Source organism: Macaca thibetana, chromosome 6, assembly GCF_024542745.1.
Source record: "Macaca thibetana thibetana isolate TM-01 chromosome 6, ASM2454274v1, whole genome shotgun sequence".
In the NCBI taxonomy this organism is placed as follows: domain Eukaryota; kingdom Metazoa; phylum Chordata; class Mammalia; order Primates; family Cercopithecidae; genus Macaca; species Macaca thibetana.
Genome location: NC_065583.1, coordinates 36,551,694 through 36,568,631, shown reverse-complemented (window position 1 = coordinate 36,568,631; position 16,938 = coordinate 36,551,694).

The window sequence follows — 16,938 nt, the reverse complement described above, 5'->3', positions numbered from 1 at the left end:
GGAAACATCCAAGAAAGCATTTGCAATCATATTTCTGAATATATGGAATAACTTATCTGGAATAACTGAAACATCTTGGGATGTTTGGACATCTGTCTTTCCCCCAGTGTCCACCCTACTTAACGAACTTGGCTTCCTCACACAATGGTGGTATTTAGATAACTGGGCTTCTTACATGAAAGCTGGCTTACCCTAGAACATTCCTCTTAACTAAGGTGGAAACTGCAAAACTTATAATCTAGCCTTGGAAGTCACATAGCATCCTGTCTTATTGGTTAGGCAGAGTTTTCCCATTGTCATTGCAGGTAGGTTTACACAGGGTGTGAGCACCAAGAGGTACGGCTCATTGGAGGGTCATCTTTGGAGATTACAAGGATTTTTTTTTTGCATGACAATTAGAAGATTAAACGTGATCTTCTAATTTACTATCTCCATAATGTTTTATTTCAGTTCATCTTTATTTTTCTCTTTGCCCTAGATATTACTTATAATTTTTATAAATATATTGTTTTTGCTTTCTAACTATATTGACCTATGTTCAAAATGGTCTGAATGAGACCGGTTTTTCAAAAGTCTGGTGGTACTTGTTTGTTGGATTAAAAAAAATTGATCTCTTTTTCTCTCAGAAATTTAGGCTGTATTTCTTCAAAGCTTTCCTCCAGATCACTATTTATATTTTCAGCAGAATCTAATCTGTTCTTGTAACCCTCCAGTTACTTTTAAATTTTTGATTATTATATTTCCCAGATATGAAACTCTGTTTGGTTCTTTTTCCCATCTGCTTTGTTGCTTTATAGTCTTTTTTTCCTTACTAGTGCTATCAATCCTTTCTGTTGCTTCTCAAAATATATAAAACATACTCATTTTATATGCTATATTTGATAATTTCATTAATGGAGACTTTGGTGGGATTCTGCTCTCTGTTGTATTTTTCTGGCTCTAACAGTGCCTTGTTTTCTTATATGATATAGAATTTTATGTTGTAAGATCATATTTCATGGAAAAGCCTTTGCGGGAATTTTTTGAAGCAGAGGCTAAAGTTGGATTTCCTCAGAGAACATTGCATTTTATTCTTTTAGTTACCTCAAATTATTACCTACTTAAAATTATCTGCTTACAATGATTTAAGTTGCATAAGACAATAGTAATTGGGGCTGGAAGTCAAGTAAAGGCAGCTGGTTGTTTATTAATTCTCAAGGGAAGTTTCATTTATCCACCAACCAGTGCCAGGACAATGACAGGGGTATGTTATCTTCTTCTAGGTGGAGTTAATTTATCATTCACCCATACTTTGAAGGAGTAGTCCTTTAGGTTCCAAGTTTGATATCGAGATTGCCTAATATATTCTCACCTTATGCTGGCCCTAGTCTTTAGTTCCATTCTCTTACGCCCTGCATAACATTAAAGCCGAATCCTAAAGTCAATAATTTTCATTGTGTACTCTCAAGGTGAAATTCGTTTTCAATATTAGCTTACCTCCCAGAATTCCCTTTTTTGGTGTGTGTGTGTGTATGTGTGTGTGCATGTGCGTGTGTGTGTGTGTGTGTCTGCAGATTGCAGATACTTTGTATTCCTTCCATGTCAATGGTGGTGATTTTCACCAGAATTTTTAGCTATTTTCAGTTGTAAAGTAAGGGTAACCAATCTATCAGAGGGAAAGAAAAAAATAGTCCTCTAGGTGTTTCATTTGTATTCCAAATACTTACCAACGTTGTATCCTCACAATTCTTGCTTTCTGCAAATATGTGGAAAGAAAGGAGTAGCTGAGTAAGAGATACTTCATGCCACTACTTGCATTACACTTTTACAGTAGACATTACTTGGGGACAAGAAGTGTTGTACCAGAAAAGAAAAAGGAAAAAGTGCCCCAGCCGTATGAAGGAACCTGAGATGGTATATACTCACTTGTTAAACTGAGTCAGATTGAGCAGTTACTTTCATTATATGTTTTTTGTGGGCTTCCTTTAGTTTATAATTAGTGAAAATGACCTTCAGGCCTGTTTGGAAAAATAAATTATGGAAACCCCTTTGATTCCTCATTTTTGAAATATCCTATTTGCTAAAGTTCTTTTCTAAACCAATAATCTAAAATGTGAAAATACCTGAAATGTGACAATGAAATACACCAGTGTTTCTAGTTTCATGTCTTTGAAATGGTACAAAAGCAGTGTTGTCTTGTAGGTGAAAAACAGGTTTGGTTTGTAACCTGAAAAAAGTGTAAGAAAGGAACTCTTTAAATATCCAGGATGGAGAACATAGATTCAGCATTACATTGAAATTCTTAAAAAATTCCAGGCTGATTTTACATTCCATTAAGGACAGAATCTTTTGAGAGAAGGAGGTAAAAGGAAGGAGAAATAGAACTAATGTCTGATGCCTGTTTCCTAACTAGGATCTAAGTGGAGCTTTTAAATTTATGAGATCAGAACATCAAAACATAGCAGCTAAATATATTCAAGTACAGTGGAAATTTTGACATAAATTTTTCCCCCTCAAGAAATGAGTGCATGTGTTTTGCAAGCTATTTTTTAGGACTTGATTTACATACAGACCCATGTATTTAGGAAAAGGTCAATAAACAGAATACCAGAGAAGAACATCAACTGAGTCAGATATCTGGGTCTGCAATGTCGTTGGGTATTTGTCCCTGTGCTGTTTTCAGAGTGTAAATAGAAGACCTCTCAAAAGGTCCCCAACTGAAGCAAGGCCAGGTGGAACATCAAATAGCACCATGCAGGGAGGCTGCCTTTCCACCCTCGGCAGTACACTTTCTTAAAAATGTTAACAGTCCGTGGGCTATTTAACTCTTATCAAGGCTGGGACAGAGGTTAGACTGTCCAACAGAACCCAGAAAACGTTTAGATTGTAGACTTCACTTGCAAAGCTCCTAAAATAGTTTCTCATTGAGAAAATGGATGGGTATGGGGCCAGGCGTGGTGGCTCACGCCTGTAATCCCAGCACTTTGGGAGGCTGAGGTGGGCAGATCACCTGAGGTCAGGAGTTCAAGACCAGCCTGGCTAACATTGTGAAACACCGTCTCTACTAAAAATACAAAAAAAAAAAAAAAAAAAAAAAATTATCCGGGCATGGTGGTGGGCGCCTGTAATCCCAGCTACTTGGGAGGCTGAGGCAGGAGAATCGCTTGAGCCCAGGAGGTAGAGGTTGCAGTGAGCCAAGATCATGCCATTGCACTCCAGCCTGGGCAACAAGAGTGAAACTCTGCCTCAAAAAAAAAAAAAAAAAAAAAAAAAAAAAAAAAAAAAAAAGATGGATACACCACGGTGGATGTCTTTTACAGAAAATACTATAGAGCAAATAAATGAAGATATAGAATTATATCTCAAAATAAAATGTTAAATGGAAACCACAACCAGAGAACAGCAAGTTGCGAATAGCTGATGCCATTTATATAAACATTACAAAGTACAAAATAATTGTTTATCAATATATCTCTATGTCATAAAAGTTCAAAAACATGCTTATGAGTGATTCACATCATCTTCAGGATAATGGTTACCTTTAGGAAGTGAAGGGGGAGAGAGGGGAGGTATATGGATTTTCATATTTGTAACGTTTTATTTCTTATTTTTTAAAGAGTCCACTAAAACATATGGCAAATAGCAACATGTATTTTATCTCCATAGTAATTAACATGGATGTTTATAATATTCTTTTCTATATGTTTAAGATTATTTATCATCAAAAATAAAAAACATGGTCTTAAACACAGCCTCTTTCAATAGAACATTTCTTATGTTGAAAATGCCCTGTATCTTTTCTGTCCAACAAAATAGACACTAGTCACACGTGACTACTGAGCACTTGAAATTTGGCTAATGCAACTAAGGGATTCAATTTTTAATTTTATTTAATTCTAATTAATTTTAATAGCTACAAGTGAGTAATGTCTTTTATATTTGACAGTACAATTCTAGTATGCAAAATTTGTCAGTCTTAATTAATTGTAATGCTAGTCCCTAAAATCAGACTCCAGCACTAGCAGGTATTCTATACACAGTTTCTTATTTAATGAAATAATGAATCCTACTACATATATTCAACTTTCCTCCTATGGTTTTGTAGGCATACATATGGAGCCAGTTATTCACTAAGCCTAGAAATATTTTTAATTTAGTATCCTGTAAAATCAATGTTTTCTAGTTACCATCCTTCTTCTATCTATAAGAACAATTCCTAGTATGTATTTTAATTAGACTATAATGCATATTGTACAATAATTTAATTTTGCCCTTTGTCTATTATTGTGCTATGCTCATTGTCTTAGATTCTCAGTTTGCTAGGTATTGGCTAATACTGTATCAAATATTTCCATGACAAATTCTTAGATGTTTATAAATTTATTGTGCTTCCAAAATCTGAGCTTTAATAATTAATAATAATAATCTGAGGTACAATAATAAAATATAAATAAATACATGTTTACCAGAGAGCAAGGCATATCCTAGACCAAAAAAGGATTGATCCAGTGTGAAAGAAAACAAAAAGTTGGTAAGAAACAATGTAAAAAAAAAATCTTAAAAAAACCCATAAATATCAGAGTTAAGTTTTATTTTCAACAAAGAAGCAAATAACAAGTGGGAATAGAAAATATATGAAGAAAAACATATTTTTTCTCTTATTCCTCCATTTAACTTTGTCTCAAAATTATTAGAAAAGAAGTTCTGCAGTAGGTAAATGATACCCCAATAAAAGTGATGTGAGAAAAGACACCGTGAGAGAACTTTATGTTAGAAGATTAAAGTCTAAAAAACCTAATGAAAGTGAAATATGGATGAAAAGAAGGGCAAGAAAATGGTCAGCAACGTCTCAGATGACAGAATTTATTTCTGATTTTCCTCCTAAGAAGGAAAAATGGTAAAGAAAATAGAAAGCTGTCTGTCTCTGAAAACTGTCAGAAAATTGAAGAGAGAAATAGCTAGGCAAGGGTCATTTATCTTCCACTTTATCTTTACACATGAAGGAAGCAGTAGAGGATTCAGAAGAAGATCTTATTGATGAGAAAATGATTGGGGACCAGTGGACACACAGTGAAGCTTTAACTATGTCTAGATCAATAAGAATCTAGAAAAAGTGGCATTATTTATGGATTTATAGTAGCTTCTGGCCAGAATAGGTGACACAGAATGAGAAGGCAGAAGAATCAAGAGAAAGAATGTCAGCTGAACGGGAGTCATTCCCTCTAATGTAAACAGGGATTGGGAAATAATTAAAAATAGATTTCATAAGGTCTTTTTGTCGTGCAGGTCCAGCAGGATAAATAAAGGAATAAATAAAAGCAAAATGTTTGATTTTATGTCTTCAAAGCCATTATCAATCCAAGGAGAAAACTTTCCCTGCAGTTTTAAGAAATGGTTTAGCTTCCCGGGAAAGCAGTCTCCAAATTTCCCTGGCTCTTTAAGTGATGGTGCTACAAAACAAGATGTGGCAAAAAGAGGCCAATCAAAGTGATTCTAAGCATTACGTGCTTGATGAAAGTAAGAGCAAAATAGCAGCTTTCATTAAAGGACAGTGTCACAAACATCTATTGACTAACTCAGTCCTTGAAACAGAATTCCAAATTGAGGTATGGAATTGCTTGGACTAGGTCATTCCACAACCTTATCTTAGAAAAGCCATTCAAGTATCCACCAGTGCAGATGCCATGAATTTCGAGTGGGAAAGGACTCAGACGCAGAAGTACTTTTTTTTTTTTTTTTTTTTTTTTTTTTTTTTTTTTTTTTTTTTTAGTTATTCTTGGTTTACTAAGAGTGGGAAGAAGTGACTTGTAAAATGCCCACGTGCAGCCTGGGCATGAGAATTGAAAATTTGTTATGTCTACCACTATTTACACCTTAAATGAAATGGAAATGAAATGTATTTAAAAGGGGAGAAACAAAAGTTTGATCTAAAGTTTGCTAAGTATTATATTGGAAAACAAATTAATAAACACTGTTTTCACTATTTCACTGTTGGCTCTGTTAACAACAGCCAATAGAATTGGTTCTTGTTGTTATTCTTACATATTATGTTTATTAAGCACCTAGTGTGTTTCCAAAATATTGTGATAAAAGCTAAGCAAAAACCAAATAAGAAGAATAATGGTTGTTCATATTCGTGACTTTCCATCATGTGCTGCTCGCTCTGCTAGGGCCTTACTCTTTACCACCTTCTGAAGAAAAAATATTATTTACCCTCTTTATTCAGGAGGAAGAAACTAAGGTTTAAGACTTAGGAACCTGTTCAAGTAAAATGCTGTTGTTGTGTTTTTGTTTTTTTTTTTTTAATCTTAGCTCTAGTGAATTCCACAGTGCATGACTTTTTCATTTACCCACAGAGCTCCTTAAAGAATAAGAGTTAAAGAAAAATAAGACTATTTTTGCCCAGAATCCCACAGTTGTTGTATCAATACACAGTTGGTGTAGTTGGGGTGTGTGTGTGTGCATGTGTGTGTGTGTACGTGTGTGTGTGTATATATATACACACAATATATAAACAATACAGTCCACATTATATGAGCATGTAGACAAGTGCCATGGAAGATTAGAGGACACATAAAAACTAACGTCTCTTTAAAAGCAAATGATTAACATCTGAGTTGAAAAATAAACAAAGGCTATGAACAAACAGTTTCAAAAGAAAGAAAAATGGACAATAGATATATGCAATCATGTTAGAGCCCACCTGTTAAAAAACAATTCATACTCAATGTTAATGACATTTTTTCAGCGCTCACATTACTAAGCCCCAAAGCATGCTAACACTGAGAGTACTAAGCATTCATAATCTGCTTAGAATGTAAACTGCAATAATGTGTGGAGATGATGGGGGCAACTTGCCTTTAGTTATATGTAGTAGTACTATTCAAAATGATTATACCCTTTTTCCAACTAATTTCACTTCTATTATGTAAAAAACTATATATATAAAGTTTTGACTATAAGGATGTCTACTAAAGAATTTTTTTAAGAGCAAAAAATTGGAAACAACCCAAATGTCCCACTTGAAATTAAAAAGTTCATTAAACATATGTTCAAATATAATGAAATACTCTATAGACATTAAAGTGATGTTCTTAAGAAATATTCAGGAAAATAAGGAGAAACATTTTATTAAATAAAAAACATTATATAAGATGGATATATCTTCTGATTCCAATTTATATCCATATATATTTATATATTCATATATATACCCATATATATGTATGTAGTATAAATTCATCGATATAAACATATTAAATGTCTTGAACTTCAAGCAACAAAATGTCAACAGTGTTTAAGAAATAAGATTCTATATAATTGTTTTGTTAATGTCGTCTACTTTTATTCATCTTTTAGATCTTAACTATATATTTATTAAATTATCAATTCAACACTCACTAAATTAATTTTATTTAATTATTTAATAAGTAGTGAGAAAAGAATCAAGGGTACTATAAAAGCTAAAGTATCCCAAGTAAGGCTTCATGGAAAAGCCAATTTCATTTGGAGCACCAGGAATGCTAGCTAAGATACATAAAAGACTGTAGAGAAAGGCGACATTCTAAGAGAACAGGAATGACAAAGACAGAATATTATAATAAGTGTTTATGAGACTAAGAACAGATCAGCAGGGGAAGAAGACAGAAAGAGAGCACCGAATTTGAATAGTATTAGGGTTATAATCAACGCAAGCTCTCTAAAGAACTACATCATTGGACAAAAGACCTTAGGAAAGAAGAGTTCAAGAGGCATCACCAAGGTAACCTGTGCCCTTCTTTACTTTTTTATTTTTTTTTTTTTTTTTTTTTTTTTTTTTATATTTTTTTTTTTTTGTTGTTTTTTTTTTATTTTTTTTTTTTTTTTTTTTTTTTTTTTTTTTTTTTGTTTTTTTTTTTTTTGTTTTTGTTTTTTTTTTAAAAAATTTTTTTTTTTTTTTTTTTAATATAATAAATCTATTCACTCGATTCATTCATTTAGAAAATATCTCAAACACCTACTATGCTCCAAGCAGTGTTCTAGTTGCTAGAAAATATGAACAAATCAAACTGAGGACCCTACCTTTATGGAGCTTGCTGCCTAGAACAAATAATCTTACAAATTTTCTTCTACCATTTATTTCCTGAGTTCCACTAAAAAACCCAAAGATATTCTGGAATCCTGTTCTGTTAAAGTTGTGATAAAATAATCAATTTCTTTGAAAATGGTCCATTAACTCAATGGAAGAGACTTTCAAGTTTCATCATGTAAAATAAGTGACTAGGATCTGATGCTGCTGTTTGGTATACTTTAATCTCATCTAACCAGTCCCCACTCTACCTTCCTGTATGACTCTTAGATACGACTTCTTTCTCACTTATCTCCCAAGCAAACCACACCCTTCCAGAGTGAAATGCCCTTTTCTGAACTCTACCTGTCAAACACTACTGATCTTTCAAAGTCATATCAAATGTACTTTTCTAGAACACTCACTCAAACAGTTCTTCACTCATCTTTACTCCTCAGGCATTTTACTTATAGAGCTTATACTTTACTTCCACCCAAGAGCTCCGCAAACCCCTGTATTCACAAATATTATTGCATTATATAATTTTTCCCATTAAGTACACTGAAGAATAAATGAAAAAAATTAAGTTACCCTATAAGACTTTTAATGATTCTATAAACACAGGATTAAAGTAATTTACAGTACTATTAAAATAAATTCTAGCTGTACCACCATCTGAAGCAGCTTCATCAACTGACTTACTCACTCAGTTATTCATTCATATTATTAATATAGAGCAGTGCTTTTCATGCTAGGAGTTACAAACCATTAGTGAATCATAAAGTCAGTTTAGTAGGTCACAAACAGCATTTTAAAATGAAATAGAAAAAGAGAAAAAAATTAATAAAATATCAGAGTATATGACATAAAGTATTGGATTATGGAAGTTTTGTTTCAGTGGTGGATATGTGTGCGTGTGCGTGCGTGTGTGTGTGTGTGTGCGCATAAGATTGTAAAAAGGAGCAATTATTTTTAGATGGGTCATGGATTTTTAAAAACACTGAAAGCCACTTATATAAAGCTTGTGGCACAATCCTGTCATATATCACAACTCATAAAGGGATTTGACATGCTACTTCTTAAATTATCCAACATTTCTATATTCTATAAAGAACCAGCATTTTTTTTAGACTGCTTCACTTGCTCCTCACACTCATTATAAGCACTACAGTTAGACTTTTTTTTTCATATATAAAGTTTTTGTCACTTCATGTGGCATTAGGGCCATGATGAGATATAGATACTAAGATATCAGCTTTGCTGATTAATGATCTGTTTCTTTTTTCACATCAACCCCGAAGCCTGAGCAATTCGATCCATGCTTATGCAAAATAATAAATTATCCTGGTCTGTGAATTTCAGTGCTTCAGAATGGTTGCAACCACAAATATTAAATTTGTCAAGATGTCTTGCAGATCTTGTCAAATTATTCTCATAATGTAGTCACATGGGCTGCAAATGAACCTATTCGGGGCAAAAGAACATGCATGTTTTATGTTTACATACCTAGTCATGATCATCACTGGCTCATAGTGAGTGCTTAGTGCTTATTGAACAACTTCCACTTGGGAGGGATCCAAATTAAAAACAAAAGGGATTAGAAATATACTTCTTGTGCTTTTCAGCCCAATAATTTAGTCACCATCATTGTTTAAATATTTTTAATTACCATTACTAATCTCTTGATTGGCAATACCTAAAATATTATGAAACTAACTTGAAAAAGCTAAAATCAGAATACATCTTCCTATCATCCATTATCTGTATAATTCCTTTGCCATCAATCAAATCCTTTTTTTCCCCAAGTCCTTTAATCTTGGCAAAATAAGGAAAAATGGCCTCTGAAACATTTTCTTCAGTAAAATGGTGTCAGCACTACACATCAGAAACTTCAGAGAACATACTACACTTAGGGGGAGAAGGAAAGGCAGTCTTAAGACAAGTTAGCTGCCACGTTTTAAGGCATTGCTATGCCTTAGACTTAGAGGCACAGTGCGGTTATTGAGAACTAGAGCTGTGTACTCAGACAAACCTGGGCTTGGTTTCTGCCGAGTTCTGTACTTTCAATTGTGTGACCTCTGTAATTGAAATAAGTACTGCAACTACATCAAAGGGTACTTGCAAGGATAAAATCAAATACATCATGCAAGTTGTGTAGCATGTTTGCTGGCATATAGTAACTGTGTCATATAGGTAGCTATTATTTTATTATAATTACTATTATTGCTGTGTTTGAGTTTTTAAACATCTTAATTGATATAAAATAGTTGTATATATTTGTGGGATACTGTGCAATGTTTCAATATGTGTATACACTGTAGTGATGAAATCAGGATGATTAGCACATCTATCACTATTTCTTTGTAGTGAGAACATTTGAATTCCTCTCTTTTAGGTATTTTGAATTATTCAACACATTATTGTTAACTATAGTTCCCTACTGTGCAATAGAACACTATAAATTATTCCTTCTATCAAATTGTAACTTTGTACTTGTTAATCAGTCTCTCTTCTTTTCCTCCTTCCCTCTACCCTCTCCAGTCTCTGGTATATACTGTTCTATTCTCTACTTCTATGTGATCAACTTTTTAGTTTCCACTTTTGAGTGAGATTATGCAGTATTTGTCTTTCTATGTTTGGCTTCACTTAACATAATGTCTTCCAAGTTCATCCATGTTGTTTGATTTCATTCTGAAGACTGTTTAGTATTCCATTTTACCATATTTTCTTTATTCATTCATCTGTTGCATTGTAATACTAAGCATTTTTACAATGCTTAACATTCCATTATGGCATAATGGAATTATAAGACTGCTTAGAATTCCATTATATCATATTTTCTTTATTCATCTGTTAGCAGACATTTAGGTTGATTATATATCTCGGCTATTGTACATAGTGCTGCAATAAACATGTGGGAGCAGATATCTCGTTGACTTACTGATTTAACTTCCTTTGGATGTATACCCCATAGTGAGATTGCTGGTTCATATGGTAGTTCTACTTTTAATTTTTTGAGGAATCACTACACTATTTTTTGTAATGACTTACTAATTTACATTCCCACCAATGGTGTTTAAGAGTTCTCTTCTCTCCACATCCTAGCCAACACTTGTTATCTGTTGTCTTTTTGGTAACAGACATTCTAACTGGAGTAAGATTATGTTTCATTGTGGTTTTGATTTGCATTTCCCTAGTGATAAGTGATGTTGAGCATTTTTTCATATACCTGTTGGCCATTTGTATATCTTAGAGAAATGTCCATTAAGTTCCTTTGCACATCTTGTAATTGTATTATTTTTCTTTTCCTTTTTTTGGCTATTGACTTGAGTTTCTTATATATTTTACATATTAACCCCTTGTCAGATGTATCATTTGCAGATATTTTCTTCTATTTGCTAGGTTGTCTCTTCACTTTATTGTTTCTTTTTGCTGTGCAAAAGCTTTCTAGTTTAATGTAATCCCATTTGTCTATTTTTAGTTTTGTTGCCTGCATTTTCAAAGTGTTAATTTAAAAATCTTTGCCCGGCCGGGCACAGTGACTCATGCCTGTAATTCCAGCACTTTGGGAGGCTCAGGCGGGCAGATCACGAGGTCAGGAGATCGAGACCATCCTGGCTAACATGGTGAAACCCCGTCTCTACTAAAAATACAAAAAATTAGCCAGACGTGGTGGCAGGCACCTGTAGTCCCAGCTACTCCAGAGGCTGAGGAAGGAGAATGGAGTGAACCCGGGAGGCGGAGATTGCAGTGAGCCGAGATCGCACCACTGCACTCCAGCCTGGGCGACAGAGCGAGACTCCATCTCAAAAAAAAAAAAAAAAAAAAATCTTTCCCCAGTCCAATGTCATGAAGCCTTTCCTCCGTGTTTTCTTCTAGTAGTTTTATAGTATTGTGGACTTACATTTAAGTCTCAAATTCATTCCAAGTTGATTTTTGTATATGGTGAAAGATAGGGGTTCAGCTTTATTCTCCTACATGTGAATTTTTCCAGCACCATTTATTGAAGAGACTGTTCTTTTCCCAATGCATGTTCTTGTCACTTTCGTAGAAAATCAGTTGGCTGTAAATACCTAGCTTTATTTCTGGGATATCTATTCTGTTCCATTCATCGATGAGTCTGTTTTTATGCCAATACCATGTTATTTTGTTTATTCTTGCTTTGTTGTATACTTTGAAGTCAGGTATCGCAATGCTTCCAGCTTTGGTTTTTTGTTTTGTTTTGTTTTGCTCAAGATTGCTTTAGCTATTCTGGATCTTTTGTAGTTCCTCACCAATTTCAGGATTTTTTTCCTTCTGTGAAGAATGTCATTGATATTTGATATTTTGATGGACATTGCATAGAATCTCAAGAATTCTTTGGATATTAAGAACATTTTAACAGTATCAATTCTTCCAATTAATGAAAACAGAGATCTTTCCATTTGTGTTCTCTTCAGCTTTTTTCTTATTTTATGGGTTTTATTGTAGAGATCTTTCACATCCTTGGTTAAATTTCTCATTAGATGTCTTATTACTTCGCAGTAATTATAGATGGAATTGTTTTCTCAATTACTTTTTCAGATAGTTCACTATTTGCATATAAAAATGCAATGAATATTTGTGTGTTGGTTTTTATCCTGTAACTTTACTTAGTTTATTAGTTCTGACAAGTTTTTTTTTTTTTTTTTTTTTTTTTTTGGTTGTTTTGTTTTTGTAGAGTCTTTAGGGTTTTTTATATATATATATATATGATCATGCCATTTGCAAACAAGGATGGTTTAACTTTCTCCTTTCAATTTGGATGGCTTTGATTTCTTTCAATTTTTAGCCTGATTGCTCAGACTTGGATTTCGAGTAGTGTGTTCAATAGAAGTGGTGAAAGGAACCTTCTTTGTCTTATTCTGGACCTTAGAAAAAAAAGCTTTCAATTTTTTTCTGTTTAGTATAGTATTAGATGTAGGTTTGTCATATAGGGCCTTTATTGTGTTGAGCTATACTTTCTATACTTGTTGAGAATCTTTATCATAAAAAGAAGTTGCATTTTATCAGATGCATTTTCTGCCTTTATTGAAATGTTCATATGATTTTTTCTTTCATTCTGTTAATGTGATGTGTCATGTTTGCTGATTTGCATATGTTTAACCATCTGCATTCCTGAGATGAATCTTACTTGATCACAGTAGATGATCTTTTCAGTGTGCTGTTGAATTTAGTTTGCTATTATTTTGTTGAGTATTTTTGCATCTATGTGCGTCAAGAATATTGGACGGCCGGGTGCTGTGGCTCACACATGTAATGTCAGCACTCCAGGAGGCTGAGGCATGAGGATTGCTTAAGCCCAGAAGTTCAAGACCAGTATGATTTTATAGGAAGGCCCCTACTTCTACAAAAAATAAAATTAAATTAAAAAACAAACAAAAAATAGTATTGGCATGTGGTTTTTTGTTTTGTTTTGTTTTGTTTTGAGACAAAGTCTCACTCTGTCTCAAAGGCTGGAGTGCAGTGGGGAGATCTCGGCTCACTGCAACCTCCACCTCCCGGGTTCATGCCATTCTCCTGCCTCAGCCTCCCGAATAACTGGGACTACAGGCACCCGCCACCACGCCCGGCTAATTTTTGTATTTTTAGTAGAGATGGGGTTTCACCGTGTTAGCCAGGATGGTCTCGATCTCCTGACCTCGTGATCTGCCCGCCTCGGCCTCCCAAAGTGCTGAAATTACAGGCATGAGACACCGAGCCCAGCCAGTTTTCTTATTTTTTTAACGGTTTTTCTGTCCTTTTCTGGGTTGTTATCAGGATAATGAGGGCCTCTTAGAATGAGTCTGGAAGTATTCCTTCCTCATTAATTTTCTTAAGCAGTTTGAGAAGAACTGGTATGGGTTCTTCCTTAAATGTACGATAGAATTCAGCAGTAAAGCCATCAAGCACTAAACTTTCCACCAGCAGAAGACATTTTGTTACTGATTCAATGTCCTTACTTGTTATTGGTCTATTCAGTTTTCTGTTCATTCATTCTCCAATTTAGAAGGGTTATACATGTTCAGGATTTTTTCCATTTCCATTTTCCATTTCTTCTAGGTCATCCATTTTGTTGGCATATGATGATTCAAAATGGTCTCATAATCCTTTGTGTTCTGTGATTTCTTTTTTCATCTGAATGTTTTAGTCTTTCTCTTTTTCCTTAGTTGGCTTGGCTAAAGGGTTGTCAATTTTATTTTTTCAAAAAGCAATTCTGTGTTTCATTGATTCTTTTTGTCTCATCATTTTTGCTCATATCCTTAGTATTTTCTCTCCTTTCTTAATCTTGTGGTTAGTTTGTTCTTATTTTTCTTGTTTCTTGAGGTACATATCAGGTTATTTGAGATCTTTATTCTTTTATGGTGCAGGTGTTTATTGCTATAACCTTTTTTTAAAACTGCTTTTGATGTATCCCAAAAGCTTTGGTACATTGTATTTCTATCTTCATTTGTCTCAAGAAATTTTTAAATTTCTCTTTAAATTTCTTCATTGACCAATCAATTATTCAGAAGCACATTGTTTAATTTCCATGTATTTGTAACTTTTGAAATTTCCTCCTCTTTGTTGATTTCTAGTTTTATATTATTGTGGTCAAGAAACAGACTTAAAAATATTTTGATTCTCTTAAATTTGTTAAGGCTTGTTTTGTGGCCTTACTTATGATCGCTCCTGGATAATGTTTCTTGTGGTGACGAGAAGAATGTGTATTCTGCAGTTGCTGGGTTAAATGTTCTGTAAATGTCTATCACGTTTATTTGGTTTATTGTGTGGTTATTAGCTGATGTTTATTTAATTGTTGTCTAAATGATCCATCCACTGCTGAGAGGGGAGTATTGAAGTCACCCAGCACCCAGCCTTCCAATATTCTTGATAAACATAAATGCAAAAATACTCAGCAAAATAGTAGCAAACGAAATTCAACAGCACATTGGCGATATCATCCACTATGATCAAGTGAGATCCATCCCAGGAATGAAGGATGGTTAAACATATGCAAATCACTAGATAGAATAGAATGTATTGTATTGTATCTCTTTTATATCTAATAATTGCTTATACATTTGGGTATTCCAATGTTAAGTGCATGTGTTTACAATGATCATAACTGCTTGTTGAATTGACCCCTTTATATTTATAGAATTACTTTTTGTCTCCTTTTATAGTTTTTAACTTAAAACTTAGCTGATGTAAGTGTAGCTGCTCCTGCTGTCTTTTGGTTTCCAGTTGCATAAAGTGCTATTTTTCATTCCTTCACTTTCAGTGTATGTGTGTCTTTGTAGGTGAGGGGAGTTTTTGTAGGTAGTATATAGATCTTGGATTTTTATCCATTTGGCAACTCTCTATATATCTTTTAATTGGAGAATTTAATTCATTAACATTCAAGGTTATTATTAGTAATTAACAACTTACTCCTATATGTTTCCTGGTTTTGTAGATCATTTGTTTCATTCTTCCTCTTTTATTATTTCTCTTTTTGGTTTGGTGGTTTCCTATGGTAATAAGATTTTATTTTTCTTTTCTTTTTTTCGTTGTGTATGTGTTGTGATTATTTTCTTTGCAGATACAGTGGGGCTTACATAAAAATTTTAAAGTTATAATGAGTATCCTAAACTAATAACAACTTAACTTTGGTTGTATACAGTTACGTTAGATTTTTTCCTTTACCCAGATTTATAATTTTGTTGCCTTTAGATTTATATTGTGTGAGTCCCTTAACAACTTATTGTAGATATAATCATTGTTGATCATTTTGACTTTTAACCTTCAAACTGAAGATTAAGAAGATTTTTGCCACCATTTCATTAATTAGTGAATTTGATTATGAGTTTATCTCTAATAGTGAGGATTATACTGTCATATGTTTTCATGTTAGTAGTTACTATTCTTTTGCTGCAGACTGAAATACTCTCTTACGCGTTTCTTGTAAAAGCAGTTGTGTGGTGATAAATTTCCTCAGCTTATGTTTGGGGGAAAAACTTAATTTCTCCTTAGTTACTGAAGGATGGCTTTCCTTGGCATAGTATTCTTGGCTGAAAGTTTTCTTCTTCTTCTTGTTTCAGTTCTCTGAATATATTATACTCTCTCATAGCCTACAAGGTTTCTGCTGAGAGATCTGCTAATTGTCTGCTGGGAATTCCCTTACACGAGACTTGATGCTTTTCTCTTACTACTTTTAGAATTCCTTTTGTCTCTCACTTTTGACAGTTTTATTATAATATGCCTAAAGAGAACCTCTTTGGGTTGAATCTATAATGTGTCCTTTGAGACGCGTGGATTCAGATATCTCTCTCTCTCTCAGTAATTGGGGAGCTTTTAACTTACTTTGTTAAATAAGCTTTCCGTGCCTTTCTCCTTTTTCTGTCTCCTCCCTCTGAAACTCCTATACTGCCAACATTTGTTTGCTTAAGCTTTATTTATTCTTTCATTCTTTATTTTTTTGTCTTTTCCTTTGAGTCAATTATTTTAAAAGACCTGTCTTCAGGTTCAGAAATTATTTCTTCTGTTTGACCTAGTCTGCTGTTGAAGCTATTATATTTTATTTCATTTGATTTCTTCCATTCAAATTTTTTAGATCTATCTCACTTTTAAATTTATTTTAGGTCATTAATTCTTTTTCTGGCATTTTTGAATTGTCTATCTGTATTCTCTGGCATCTTTCTGAGTTTTCTTAAAATAATTATAATTATTTTTGAATTCCTTTTCAGGAAATTCACAATCTTTATTTATTTGAAATCAGTTACTGGAGAATTATTTTGCTTATTAGGCAGTGTCATATTTCTTTGCCTTTCAATGTTTCTTGTGTCCCTGTGTTGATATCTTTGCATCTGATTACCTGGTCACTTTTTCATTATATAAAGTGGCTTTCAAAAAAAAAAAAGACTTTTACCTGCAAATGTGTCTTAAGGTATCAG